Source organism: Symphalangus syndactylus, chromosome 14 (assembly GCF_028878055.3).
Source record: "Symphalangus syndactylus isolate Jambi chromosome 14, NHGRI_mSymSyn1-v2.1_pri, whole genome shotgun sequence".
Classification (NCBI taxonomy): Eukaryota; Metazoa; Chordata; class Mammalia; order Primates; family Hylobatidae; genus Symphalangus; species Symphalangus syndactylus.
The window spans coordinates 105,600,333-105,613,590 of record NC_072436.2 but is presented as its reverse complement, the minus strand read 5'-3'; the positions used below and the strand labels follow the sequence as shown (position 1 = coordinate 105,613,590).

Below are 13,258 nucleotides of genomic sequence, written 5' to 3'. Positions count from 1 at the left end.
CTTATTTCTGGGTATTTATCTAAAGGGATTAAAATCGGAACCATGAAGAGATATCTGTACCTCATGTTCACTGCAGGGTTACTTACAAGAGCCAAGATATGGAAGCAACCTAAATGTTCATTGACAAATGTGCAGATAAGGAAAATGTGTGATACACATAAAATGAATGTTATTCAGCTTAAAAAGAAAGAAAATCTTGCTATTTACAACAACATGGATAAACCTGGAGGACATTAAGCTAAGGGAAATGAGCCAGACACTGAAAGAAAAATACTACATAATTTCATCTATATGAGGAATCTAAAATTGGCAAGCTAATAAAAACCGTAAAATGGTGCTTACCATTCTTCTGGGGAGAGGGGAAAATGGGTAAGTAATAGTGAAAGGGTATAAAGCTTCCATTATACAAGATGAATAAGTCCTAGAGATCTGCTGAAAAGAATTGTGCCTATTGTTAGCAATGTTGTGTTTTATACTTAAATATTTGCTGCAAGGTTCGACCTTATGTTAAGTTTTCTTACCACAAAAATAATCATAGATAAAGAGGGTGTGAGAAGATTTTCAGAGGTGATGGATATATTTATGGCATAGATGGTGGTGACAGTTTCATGGGTGTATATTAATTTCCAAACTCATCTACTCATACAATAAATACGTACCGGTATTTGTATGTCAATCACACCTCAAAAAGTGATTTAAAATGAAACAAAAAAGTTTATGTAATGACATAGATCTTTCTACCTTCTAATGGTTTATGTCTTTGATATTCTATGCATGTGAACTCCCTATAGAATTTAGGACTTCGGAAATTGTTAATTTTTTTTTCTAGGAGAATAGGTCAAACACTAATTTTTTTTCCTTTGTTTTCCTATAAATGTTCAAGCCAGGTCAGAGCAAACATGTTGCTGAAATATCTTGCCCTTACAGCGAGGTTCTAACTCCATTCTGGACAACCCGTCTGTTCCTTGCTGACATCAAATTTTGCCCTTGAACAAGCAGAGGTTCCATTTTCCTTTAAGGTAGATTAATAGGCATCTATTTTGTGTTGAACTTCCTTCTGATTTCCTCTCTGCTTGATTCTCTCTGTAAGGCTTTTCATTTTAATTAGACTAGTCAATTACTCACACAAGAGAATATCTCACATGTTTAAAGCCAGTAGAGTTTTTCATCCACTTCTTCAAATGTGGCCTTTTAACTCAGCTAAGAGCTTTTCAAAATCCTTCTTAATAAAAGCACAGATAAGGCATTTATTAAAACTTGAGATTCTCCACTCATTCCCATTATGTTTCAGGCAGGCTATTTCTTAGTATCATAGTTAGTTATTTTCACAGCTCTCAACAGTTTTCTTTTCCATTTTCCTATTTACAATCTCTGTTTTCTCTTTTGTTTATAAGGTAAAATCCCTGAATGATTCAAAGTGCATTCCAAACAGTAATTGGAAATTGTGTTTGCTGCAAGAATTCATTAGATTTAGTCCTTAGACCATAAGCACAAAATCGAAAGAATTTAAAATATAGTTCAGGACAGTAAAGCACTCAATGACAGAAGAATTGTGACAAAAATAAATTGTAAGTCAAGCCAAATCCTCAAGAGTACTGTGCAGTAGCTGTTTATAAACCTAGCTAATGATCACCTTATTATTAACTGGATTCACATATTAATGTAGAATGTAAATATAAAAATCTTCTAAAGCACCCAAGACATTCCCTGGTATGTCTGGGTTGCCTCTGCTTTTGAAGGCAAAGTTTTACAAGTCTTTCAAATATCACAATGGTGTGGCATTGAGTACAGCTAGGGAGAGGTCAATGTAGGCTCCAGTCTCTTCACCGTAATTGCCTTTTCTGTCTTAATGAGGTGCTGTTAATCATAGGCTAACTAATATATTTAGCCCCAGAGGCAATTTCTAATTTGGGGTCCTCCCCTTTGTCATTCATAATTATATATACTAAAAGCAAAGAGAACATTTTAATATTCTCTTGATATTAACACGGGGTTTGACTAAAGGAAGAAGAATTTTATCTTTTGGGAGGTAATAACTTTTCTGAGTGTGACCATAGTGGAGTAAAGATTCCTTGAGAAAATAAAAATGGTGCACACTCTAGATTACAAGCAATATGAATGCACATTGTTTGCGTTCCCAGTTCAGTATTATTTGAGATGCCATACAGCATGGAGGTTGCGCGTAAGGAAAGGAAGTTGAGATCAACCCAAAAGTTACTAACAAATTATTTCCACAAAATCAGGAAACAAAAATGCTCTTTGGAGTTACCAAAGGATCCTATGAAATATATCAGCTAATGTGGCTTAGTTTTACCACTTATAATAATGTTCCTTCTCCTGTTCCTTAAATAGAAGCTGCCTTCTCCAATTTTCTTCTAATCCCTTCAACAGTAAATAAACATGGTATTACATTGTGTATGTTTGCCAATTGCCAATAAATTCATTTACATACAGTGAAATGTATAGTGTATAAAGAAAGCAAGAAGGGGAATTTACAAGGCTGAGAACTACATACTTTACTGAGAAGTGGTCAAACAATGGTGAAATGGGTAGGGGCCAAAGAGATGCTTTTAGGGAATTATAGGTTTTGTATTCCTGGTTTCATGCCTATTTTTATTCTTTTTTTTTTTTTATTATTATTATACTTTAGGGTTTAGGGTACATGTGCACAATGTGCAGCTTTGTTACATATGTATCCATGTGCCATGTTGGTTTGCTGCACCCATTAACTCGTCATTTAGCATTAGGTATATCTCCTAATGCTGTCCCTCCCCCCTCCCCCAACCCCACAACAGTCCCTGGAGTGTGATGTTCCCTTTCCTGCGTCCCTGAGTTCTCATTGTTCAATTCCCACCTATGAGTGAGAACATGCGGTGTTCGGTTTTTTGTCCTTGCGATAGTTTACTGAGAATGATGGTTTCTAGTTTCATCCATGTCCCTACAAAGGACATGAACTCATCATTTTTTATGGCTGCATAGTATTCCATGGTGTGTATGTGCCACATTTTCTTAATCCAGTCTATCGTTGTTGGACATTTGGGTTGGTTCCAAGTCTTTGCTATTGTGAATAGTGCCGCAATAAACATATGCGTGTATGTGTCTTTATAGCAGTCATGCCTATTTTTATTCTGGTTGAAATGTTGATACACTTAGCTATCCCTGTAGTAAAATATCCTGTGATTAAATAAAAAGAGAGTTCTGGGAATCTAGAACAGAGGATTTAAAAAATGTCTGGGAGTATTTCAGAAGAAGGTTGCAACAAACCAGGTCATCTTATACATTTTACAAATGCTTATACATTTTACAAATATCAGTTATGGGTCGTGAAAACAAACACAGAAACTATATATAGAATATCTTTTTCTTGGTTATGTTTGCTTTTTCTTTTCTGTAACTTACAAAGTACACATTGACTTGTTTAGTGATTAGAGCAAATACAGTTTCCAAATCTTTAGCATACATCTTTGAAGACATGTATACATAAGGATGACTTGGTCTCATGCTGTGGTACAGATAGAAATATTTTCAAAAAAGCTTTATTGTAGAAAATAATTGACAATTCGTATTTCTATCAGTTAATAAATTATATGGCCGACTGTGATTATGTTACGTTACTAGAACAAAATCACGTTCATCAAGCAAAAAATTTGTGTTGAAACTGCTTGAAGTTTATATTTCTGTATTAGCAAAGGCAGATGAGTATGCCGTGATCCAGAAATAGATATTCCATTCATGTGTCCAATCTCCCCTGGCCAGTCCAGGGCTTACCTAACCACCTGATCAGCCGCACTTACTTTGCCTTCCCCATTTCCCGCATATATTTTCACATATGCCCAAAACTGAGTCTTCAATCTTCAGTCATTACAAACATCTTTCTTTTCTCCTCCTTTAGTTCCACCCTGCTCTGTGCTAAACTGAGTTCCCTGCTTAGTGGTAAAACTTTGCCACTCAGCCCTCAGTCTCTGGTCTCTTTGTCTTCACTTTTTCTTTAATAGTAGAATAATATTTGCTAAAAGCTTGCTGAAAAGGGCACTGAATCACACAACCAAGACCTTGGTAAAGGTTGAAGTGATGAATGTGAGGAATTTGCAGCTCCTTAAAAGATAGATACAAAATGTCATTACCATTCTGAAATAATTCCCACTTTCTAACTCATCAAATATCTCATGATACAGTGCTAAGTTATTTAAAAATTAAATTGTGCTAAGAATGTGCTGGAAACACCAGGATTTAACCACCTACATTCTTCCATATGTCATGTATACACAATGTTAACCCCTGAGATAATTTGTCTTTGCAAGCAATTCTCTCTTCAAACTTAGAAAATCTGCACAGAGTGAAGAAATTATCATTATGCCCACAAAATGGACTGGATTCCTTATTTTTTCTTCTCCTTAGGAGGCAAAGAATAAAAGATGAGAGGAATTTGTACTAACATCGGTTAATTGTTATTGAGCAGGTTAATAGGTACTAGATGCTGTCTTGAGCACTTTGTATGATTATCGTTTTTGATCACCAAAATGTTGACCTAATTTAAGTTATCATATAGGCCATTATATAAAGCTGAGTAATGCCTTTTTTTAATAATCAGCCCATTCTTCTAAATATTTCATTTTAAACAAGAATATGAAGCAACAGAAGATTTAAGAAATGCCACATTTTTACTGGAAATGAGAATAGTAATAATAAGTGCGCTTGTTCATAGTTTTATCTATTTTTTTAAAATGTTAATTATCTAAATAAACCACATTTCAAGCATAGAACTTTGAACAAGACATACATGTTCTCTACCCTACTAAAGGTATTTCCTGGCTATAAAGGGGATACAAAGGTGGATCTAATTATGCTTGCTAAGAGGATAACACATAAGATATGAAAATATATGCAGGAAATGGGGAAGGCAATCCTTTTGGGGGTCAGAGAAAGGTCACATCACAAAGTGTTATTTGAACAAAACACTAAAAGATAGAAAAACATTTAATGGAAGATGAGAATCCAAAAGTCCAGGGACAAGAAAGAAAGTAGAAGGTGCTCAATGAAATTCCATTATGCAAGGACAAAGGCAAAGTATTGAGATAGAAATTGTAGACCGAGACAGAAACTAGAATTTGTAGGGATTCTCAAGCTATATTAAGGACTTTGAGATTTATTGTAAGGTAATGAATACATTGAAACAACCCTGATATGGTAAAAAATATCATCAACTTACAGTCACAAAGCAGTTTCCAAAATGTTGACATAGATAGTCAGAGGAAGAATTCACTGGAAGAATTTTGGAAGGTGGGATTTTTACCCACATTCCAAAGCTCAGGCTCTGATCATTTATCCTCTCATGATCTCTGGTTGTGAGCACACTCTTGATCAGAACTTCCTCTTTTGACCATAATTTCAGAGTATAGAGGCTCAGAAACTTGAATCAGTGCCTACTCTTATTTTAGCCTTTTCTATTTTTAATGCTTCTTTTTAGGTGAGAATAAGAGTTCTGTTTTCTTCAGTTCTAATACTTCAACCTCTGTTAAGTGAAAATCTCATAGCAGACAACTCCACTTCCAACACGAGTCGTCATCCTTTTTTTATTTTGTAATGTTCTTTTTGTTTAGGGGTTGGAAAACTGTGTGTAAAGGACCAAATACTAATTATTTTAGACATTGTTGGCCATATAACGTTGATCATAACTACTCAACTCTGTCACAGTAGCAGAAGCAGCTGTAGACAATATGCAAATGCATGGGTATCACTAACAGAACTGTGTTTGCAAAAACAAGCCACTAAATTCAACCAGTAGTTTGTCAAGTCCTGCTCTTGACTAATTCACCTGTCCCCAGACTATGTAATGTGTCTCAATATGTTGCTCTTCTAAGTACCCATCTGGGTGTTTTTTCCTATCAAGAGTACCATATTTTGGACCTCATTGCTCCTCTACGACTTATCCCTGTGAAAATAATAGCACCCGGCTAATGTTATAGTAGATTAATATTTGAGGACAGGATAAAATCCTAGTTATTATTGAGTTTTCTATGGGTTTACATTATTGCCCATGATAAAGCCTATATTTCTATCCAATCAGGGTTTTATGGCAGACTCCCTACCTTGTGTCCCATTGTCTTTGGTTCTGATTTCAGCTTTCTGTTCCAAAGTTGAGTCTGAACTACAGTACTCATAATTACTCAGTCTTCTGCAATTTAGTGTATTGCCTATGGCTGGATTGTCGAAATACTCCTCAATGCCTCTTTGAGAGATCTTGACATTGCGTCCATGTTCAAACCTCCTTGAATCTGTGCTTTCAGTAGCTACCCTTCTTCTTTTTATTTTATATATTATATCACACTTCCATTAATGTTTGAAGTTCATCAGTAGCTCTGTATTCCTCATAGCGAAGAAAAGTAACAGTAGGGTTTAAACAGCAATTCAAATCCCTTTCATGAGAATGCCATTATACAGGTCTTATTTTCTTTTTATTTTGAAATATGCAAACAAATTGTTAAATTTTTATTTAATAGTCTTTAAATAAAGATTATTATTATTATTTGCCAATTCCTATTTGGATTTAACAGTATATCTCACCGTATTATTTTGCTCAGAATTGCATTTTATATCTCTGTGTTTCCTTTTTTAACAAAGTGTTTCCTTTAGTTGTTCTTTGGGCAAATATAATATGGGTATTTTATATATGTAGATTTATGTATTTTGCCCTAAATTGGCAATTATTTTCACTTGGAATTTTGAAGCTGTTCTTCTTTTTTTTTTTTTTCTATTTCCGTCTTTAATGTGTAATCTTAATCTAATTGCATTTGGATTAAACCCTAGCCTTTTGGAACTGCAGTAGATTCTATTGCACCCCTGCAAGCAGCTTCATGTGCTTCAGTGCCAGGCCATGGCACCTCAGAAAATTCCTCTGTTATACAGTGGACTACAGCCACACCCTCTCCAATGAGATCTAAAAGCCAGACTCAGGGGTGAGGGTGGGGATAGAGGCTCTTCCAAATTTGTTTCTTCCTTGAGTATTCTGTCATCCTTAAATGTAGTGTAGTCTCTTCATATTTTCTATTCCTAAATTATTTGAAGTACTCTTTTACTATTCTATTTTTGATGATAGTTAATCTTTTTTTTTTTTTTTTTTACTAGTTAGTAATGTTTTATAGCAGGGGTCAGCAATATGGCCAATAGAACAAATCCTGCCTGCTCTCTGTTACCTGTTCTGCAAATAGAGTTTTACTGAAACACGCATATTGTCCATGGCTGCTTTTATGCCACAAAGACAGAGTTGATTGAGTAGAGAAAGAACACAGATCTATGGCCTGCAAAGGTTAAAACATTTATTGTCTTACCCCTTACAGACAAAAGTTTGCCTACCCATTCTTTAAATAATTTTTGTTGTTTTGTTCAAACTAACAATGAGTGACTTCTATCTCTGACTGATACCTTGGTAAAAGAAGTAGTTCTAGGAGACACAATTTCAAAGATGAGATTTTTTTTAATTGTAGATCAGAAAACAATATGCCAATTACTAACTGTGAGCAATTTTTTTTTTTTTTTTTTTTTTTTTGAGACAGAGTTTCGCTCTTGTTGCCCAGGCTGGAGTGCAGTGGCGCGATCTCGGCTCACTGCAACCTCCGTCTCCTAGGTTCAAGCGATTCTCCTGCCTCAGCCTCCCAAGTAGCTGGGATTCTAGGCACCCGCTGCCACGCCCGGCTAATTTTGTAATTTTAGTAGAGACAGAGTTTCTCCATGTTGGTCAGGCTGGTCTCAAACTCCCAACCTCAGGTGATCCACCCGCCTCGGCTTCCCAAAGTGCTGGGATTACCGCCACCGCGCCCTGCCAAATATGTGATTCTTATATTGGTTTGGTCACACCTTGGGCTTGCCAAGGAAATAGCTTACTCATAATTCACAAAATACAGCCACAGTGAATCAAGCTACTCTCTCCAGGGATACTGTTCAGATGGTGCCAGCTGAGTGGAGTGAATGATTAACCTTGTTGACAGCAAATTTTGCATACTTGAAAGGACTTTATAGTTGAAGTGTTCCATCCTCACTTTAAATCATTTGGATTTATTTTGTTATCACCATCATAATAACCAAATTAAATCTGAAGTATGATAATCTTATGAGGAGTTTTGTGATTATTCTGGAACAGTGTTTGTGGGGGAGGGACATCAGGAAAGAACACAAATCCAACTAAATATATTACCTTATTATTTCCACATAGAGACAAGCTTGGTGATTTTTTATATATAATGTCCACTGTGAAGCTAGAGAAATGATGGCCTTTTAATATATAATATGCTTAACTTTCATGAGATTGACACCAATACACAGATTTCATGTATTGACAACAAGGTACTATAATAGCTCATTTAATTACCACAACCACCTTTGAAGCGGCTAGATTTTGTACTCATTTTATATAACAAGAAAGTGAGAAGAATCATGTAACTAGCAACTGAGAGAGTCAGGACTAAATTCATTGTTTTATGATGCAAAAAATGAAGCATTATTTCCCATACAATATTCTATGTTTCCTTTGACTGATTCCTTTATTGGCATGGCTTAATGAGTGATGATAATAAAGACCGCTCTGTAAATTCACTTTCCAAAATAAACACCTCCAGATTTTCTATAAAAATAAGCCATGTTAAAGGAAATAATGATTTCAGATCATGAGAATATAGTAGATTCTTAAGACAAATAAACTTACTCTCAACTCAGTTCTCTAGTAAGCATTGAATGAGTTCCTTAGAATGCTCAACTTAATGTGAAATTGTAAAAGATAAATACTACAGTGTATGGTCCATGTTGTCAGGCAGTTTATGATCTGGTGATACTAACTTATATGTTTTGCACACATATTCTGACTTAAAGGTCTGTTAATACATCCTGAATATAGTGATCAACATCCCAGTGGCAAGTCCAGTGTCCTGAGCTAAAGACTGTTTGATGATGAAGATAATTTAGCATCTTAGAAACAAAGCTAAACCTATGTGATTAAGTCAATGATAATACATTAAAAAGTTAAAATAAAATTTTTCTAATAAAAAAGAGATTGTTATTTTTGACCTCACCTTTTAAATCTCAATCCTTTCGTTATTTAGTAAATTGTATTTTTGAAACAATTTCAGTAATATTTCTTACAAAACAAAATTTTCACTCCTGTCTCCAGGTGACTGAGTTTGTTGCACCCAGGTGCTGCAGAAGATAAAGTCCATTCACAGAGGAGCTAGGCTTCCTTATGTATTTCTAATTAATAAATAAACATAAACCAGGCAAAATGTCTCCAGAAAAATATGCGTCAAATAGGTATATTTGAAAAATAGTTTCTCAAGTAAATATATGTCTGACACATAGTAAAAGTCCACAAGATATGAAATGGATGAGTGAACTAAGTTTTACATTGATAAATAAAATATCCAAGCCAGATTTTGATTAAAAGATATTTTATTTCCATTTCAGTACATATGATAATAGTTAATAGGGGATGTATTTATTAATCTAAATATTTTCTGTCAAATAAAATGTAAGGGAACAACATAGGTTGTTGAATGAAGAAGGAAAAAAACTTTCAACACAGGGGTATGCTTGCATGCTTCTGATAATTAGAATAATCTGATAATTGACTTCTTTCTCCCTTCACAGGAGGGTGCCAATTAAAATAAACTACAATTGTGCTATTTGGTCTTTAGCATCAGAGCAGATGATGTTTGAGTTTATGGCCAGTTTTCTCAATGTGTTGTCCAATTAACCTCAATGGGAATGATTCACATAAAATCCCTGGGGTTCTCGATGAAAGGGAAAGTCAGCCAGGCTGCTACGGGGAAAACAACTTTTATATGTGCTCTAAAGCTCACTGGTGGGCCGTTCTAGTGAAAAACTTGTGCCAGTGGAAACGTTTTACTATTGAGGTAAAAGCCCCCCGGGGTTTCTTTGTATATCACTGACGTAGAAGAGACTAACTATAAGTGACACAAAGGGAAATTGGGAATATCAGTCTTAGTAGAATCTGACTCATTCCATCAAAGAGCTGAGAAAATGTGTCCAATTCCACATGAACTAAAAGAAGTAATGAAGGATCAAATCAGGGAAATGTATAAGACATCCTGAGAAAGGATGTTTGAGATGAATTGTTCTATCAGATAGTGGAATAAATCATTTATTAAACTTAAATCTCTCCTTAATTTCCTAATATATTTTAGGTATTCAGAGTTAACTGAAATTATGTTTCAGTCATCAGGATTAGCTAATAAGTAATCAATAATATTAACCCCCCAAAGCTAACTACACTAGATTTGCAGCAAAACAAAAAGAAAATAATCACGTACAATTTTTATAATAGTTTAATATTTATGAGGAATTAATCCATTGACATCAAGGTGGGATGAGAAAATGTCCTTGTTCATACTAAGTTTGTTCACACTAAGTTCTAGATTATTGAAACCCTTAAGATAATGGTGAACATCAGCTAATTACTGAATGTTCATTCACTCAACAAATAATATTGAGAATTATTGTGAACCATGTACTATACTTGACATACCAATTATTGTGAGCCATGTACTAAACTGGGGACAAAATGTTGACTGCCTTCGAGGAGTATTTACAAAATAGAGAAGAAAATGACAGATACATGGGCAATTAATACAAACAGAGATAAATATTTTGATGAGACAAATAACAGGGTCTTGTCAGAACACAGGAGGGACCAAGAAGAAAACAAAGAATTTGAATAACACAGCTATATATATATTTTAATAAATACATGGAGAACTCTGAATCCAAAGAAGCATAAACTATTCTTTACAATGAGACCTATAGAATTGGAAGGCATTGATGACATTAGGCCACAAAGAAAATATCCATCAATCTATGAATGATATCATACACGTATATTGGCTTAATATGAAGGATAAATAAAATTTTTAAACTTGGCCAAACAACCCATATTTATTCCCATACACATTTGTATGTATGTTTAAAGTTTGGTAATTTCTATTCATATCTGTGTACACTCATCTATATATGAAAAATAAGAGCACTATGTATCAAATCCAAGAGAAAAATATCAAAGATATTCTCAAAAGACAATTTCAAACCTAATATGTATTTTTTAAAGCTAAAGATACTGAGAGAGGAGTAACATTAAATTCTTGCTTTCAACTTTAAAAAGTTATGAAAATATTGAAAATATTTATTTTTATAAACCAGATACTGATGACGAAAATAAAGAATGAGAAAGGTTAATTTATAACATAAACACCTCTTCTAACCAACTTTAAAGTCTTAAAAAACAAACATTTGCTTTTCTTAATCTAGACACAAATATAGGAAATAAGAATGCTTAGAAGCTAACATTTAACTTTATGCAAAACAGAATTAGCAAAGGAAAACAAAAACTGTAAAATAATCATATATTATGACAATTTCATTTATGATGTTCAATGTGAACATGAATACAAATACTCACATTTTAAAATATATCAAATAAATGCAGTAATTTAAAAATAATTATACTTTTTGACCAACTAGAGCTAATTTCTGAGGTTTAAAAAAGTAATTATTTTTTAAGATATTGGTTCTCACTGTGTTGTCCAGACTAGACTCAAACTCCTGAGTCAAGCAATCCTCTTGCCTTAGCCTCCCAAGCAGCTGGGACAACAGCTATGTGCCACCGCACCTAGCTATGTATTTTTTAAAAAGGTAATTTAAAACAAAATGTTACTGTAATTCAACTCTATCAACCACACTTGGAATAAAAAAATTTTCTTTCCTAAGGCACTTCCCTAATGCATTTCTACAAAAATTCATAATATCTCAGATCCTGTTAAAATATTTTCAACAATTGTTACTATTGATCAACAACATTTTTATACTGACAAAAATTGTATGTATTTATGGTGTATCACATGATATTTTGCTATATCTGTCAAATCATTGTGGAATGGCTAAATTAAGCTACTTTATACATACATTACCTCACATCCTTTTTTTTTTGGTAGTGAGAAATTTAAAATGTACTCAATAATTTGCAAGTATATAGTAGATTGTTGTTAACTATAGTCATCGTGCTATACAATAGAATGCTTGAACTTATCTCTTCCATCTGAGATTTTGTATCCTTTGACTAACATCTTGCTAGACCAATCCCCTAGCTTCTGGAAACCACCATTTTGCTTCTGTGGGTTCAACTTTTTTGGATTCCATATATAAGTGATATTATGTGGTATTTGTCTTTCTGTTCCTGACATTTCTCTTAACGTAGGTTTTCCAGGTTCATTTATGTTGTCATCAGGAGCAGGATTTCCTTCTTTTTTATGGCTGAAGGGTTTTCCATTGTGTGTTTACAGTACATTTTCTTTATTCATTCACCCAACATTTACCACGCTGAGAGAAGAAAGCAACTCCTCTGTTAAATGAATGGAATCCTCTGAAAACTTCAATACACATACATGAACTTTCAGAAGCATTCTCATTAAACTGGGAAAAACAGAAGGATGCCCTCTTTCACAGTGTCTACCCAGCATCATCTTCAGGATCTAGCCAATACAATAAATCAGAAAGGAAAAGTTATATATAGTTAATAAATAGCCTAAACATGCATTTTACTGAAAATATAATTTTTATTCCAAGAGTCAATGTACTCAGTTGTGGTAAAGCAAAGTTACAAGAATTCTATAAGGATCCAGGATCAAAACACAACAATTTTCACATACGTGTCAGCTATTAGCTTGGTGCAAAGTAATTGTGAATGTAACTTGGCAAAAACCATAATGACTTTTGCACCAATCTAATACAATCAACAGTTGTGGGAAGAATTTTAACTTTTCACTCTATGTTTGTACTGTTTTAGTGTTTATGTGCATGTATGTTGAGTTTATATGTAGGTATTACTCATGTAAAAAATTATTTTGGTGCTTGCTTCAGCAGCATATATACTAAAATTGGAAGAATATAGAGATTAGCATGGCCCTTGTGCAAGGATGACATGCAAATTCTTGAAGCGCTCCATATTTTTCCCATGAGATAATCATCTTCAGGGTCCTGGAGGCCCTCGAGGTGGGCTGGGTGGTGGAATGAGAGGCCCTCCCAGTGGAGGCATGGTGCAGAAACAAGGATTTGGAGTGGGAAGGGGGATTACTCCATGGCAGTCAATCTTCATTGACCTTCAGGCAGCCATACAAACCCTAGTTCCTACAGAATGGTGAATTTCTTCAACCAGACATCGTGGAGTATGGCCCCAGTCTGTTAACTGCTTAACTTTGTATAT

General features: G+C 34.3%; 1 non-coding gene across 1 annotated transcript; it reads left to right on the top strand.

The window, feature by feature from the left end:
- The first annotated feature begins 12,902 nt into the window (after positions 1-12,902).
- Positions 12,903-13,006, top strand: LOC129463262 (U6 spliceosomal RNA). Its single transcript, XR_008651068.1, has one exon. It is a non-coding gene; the product is annotated as a U6 spliceosomal RNA (small nuclear RNA).
- Positions 13,007-13,258: the final 252 nt, after the last annotated feature.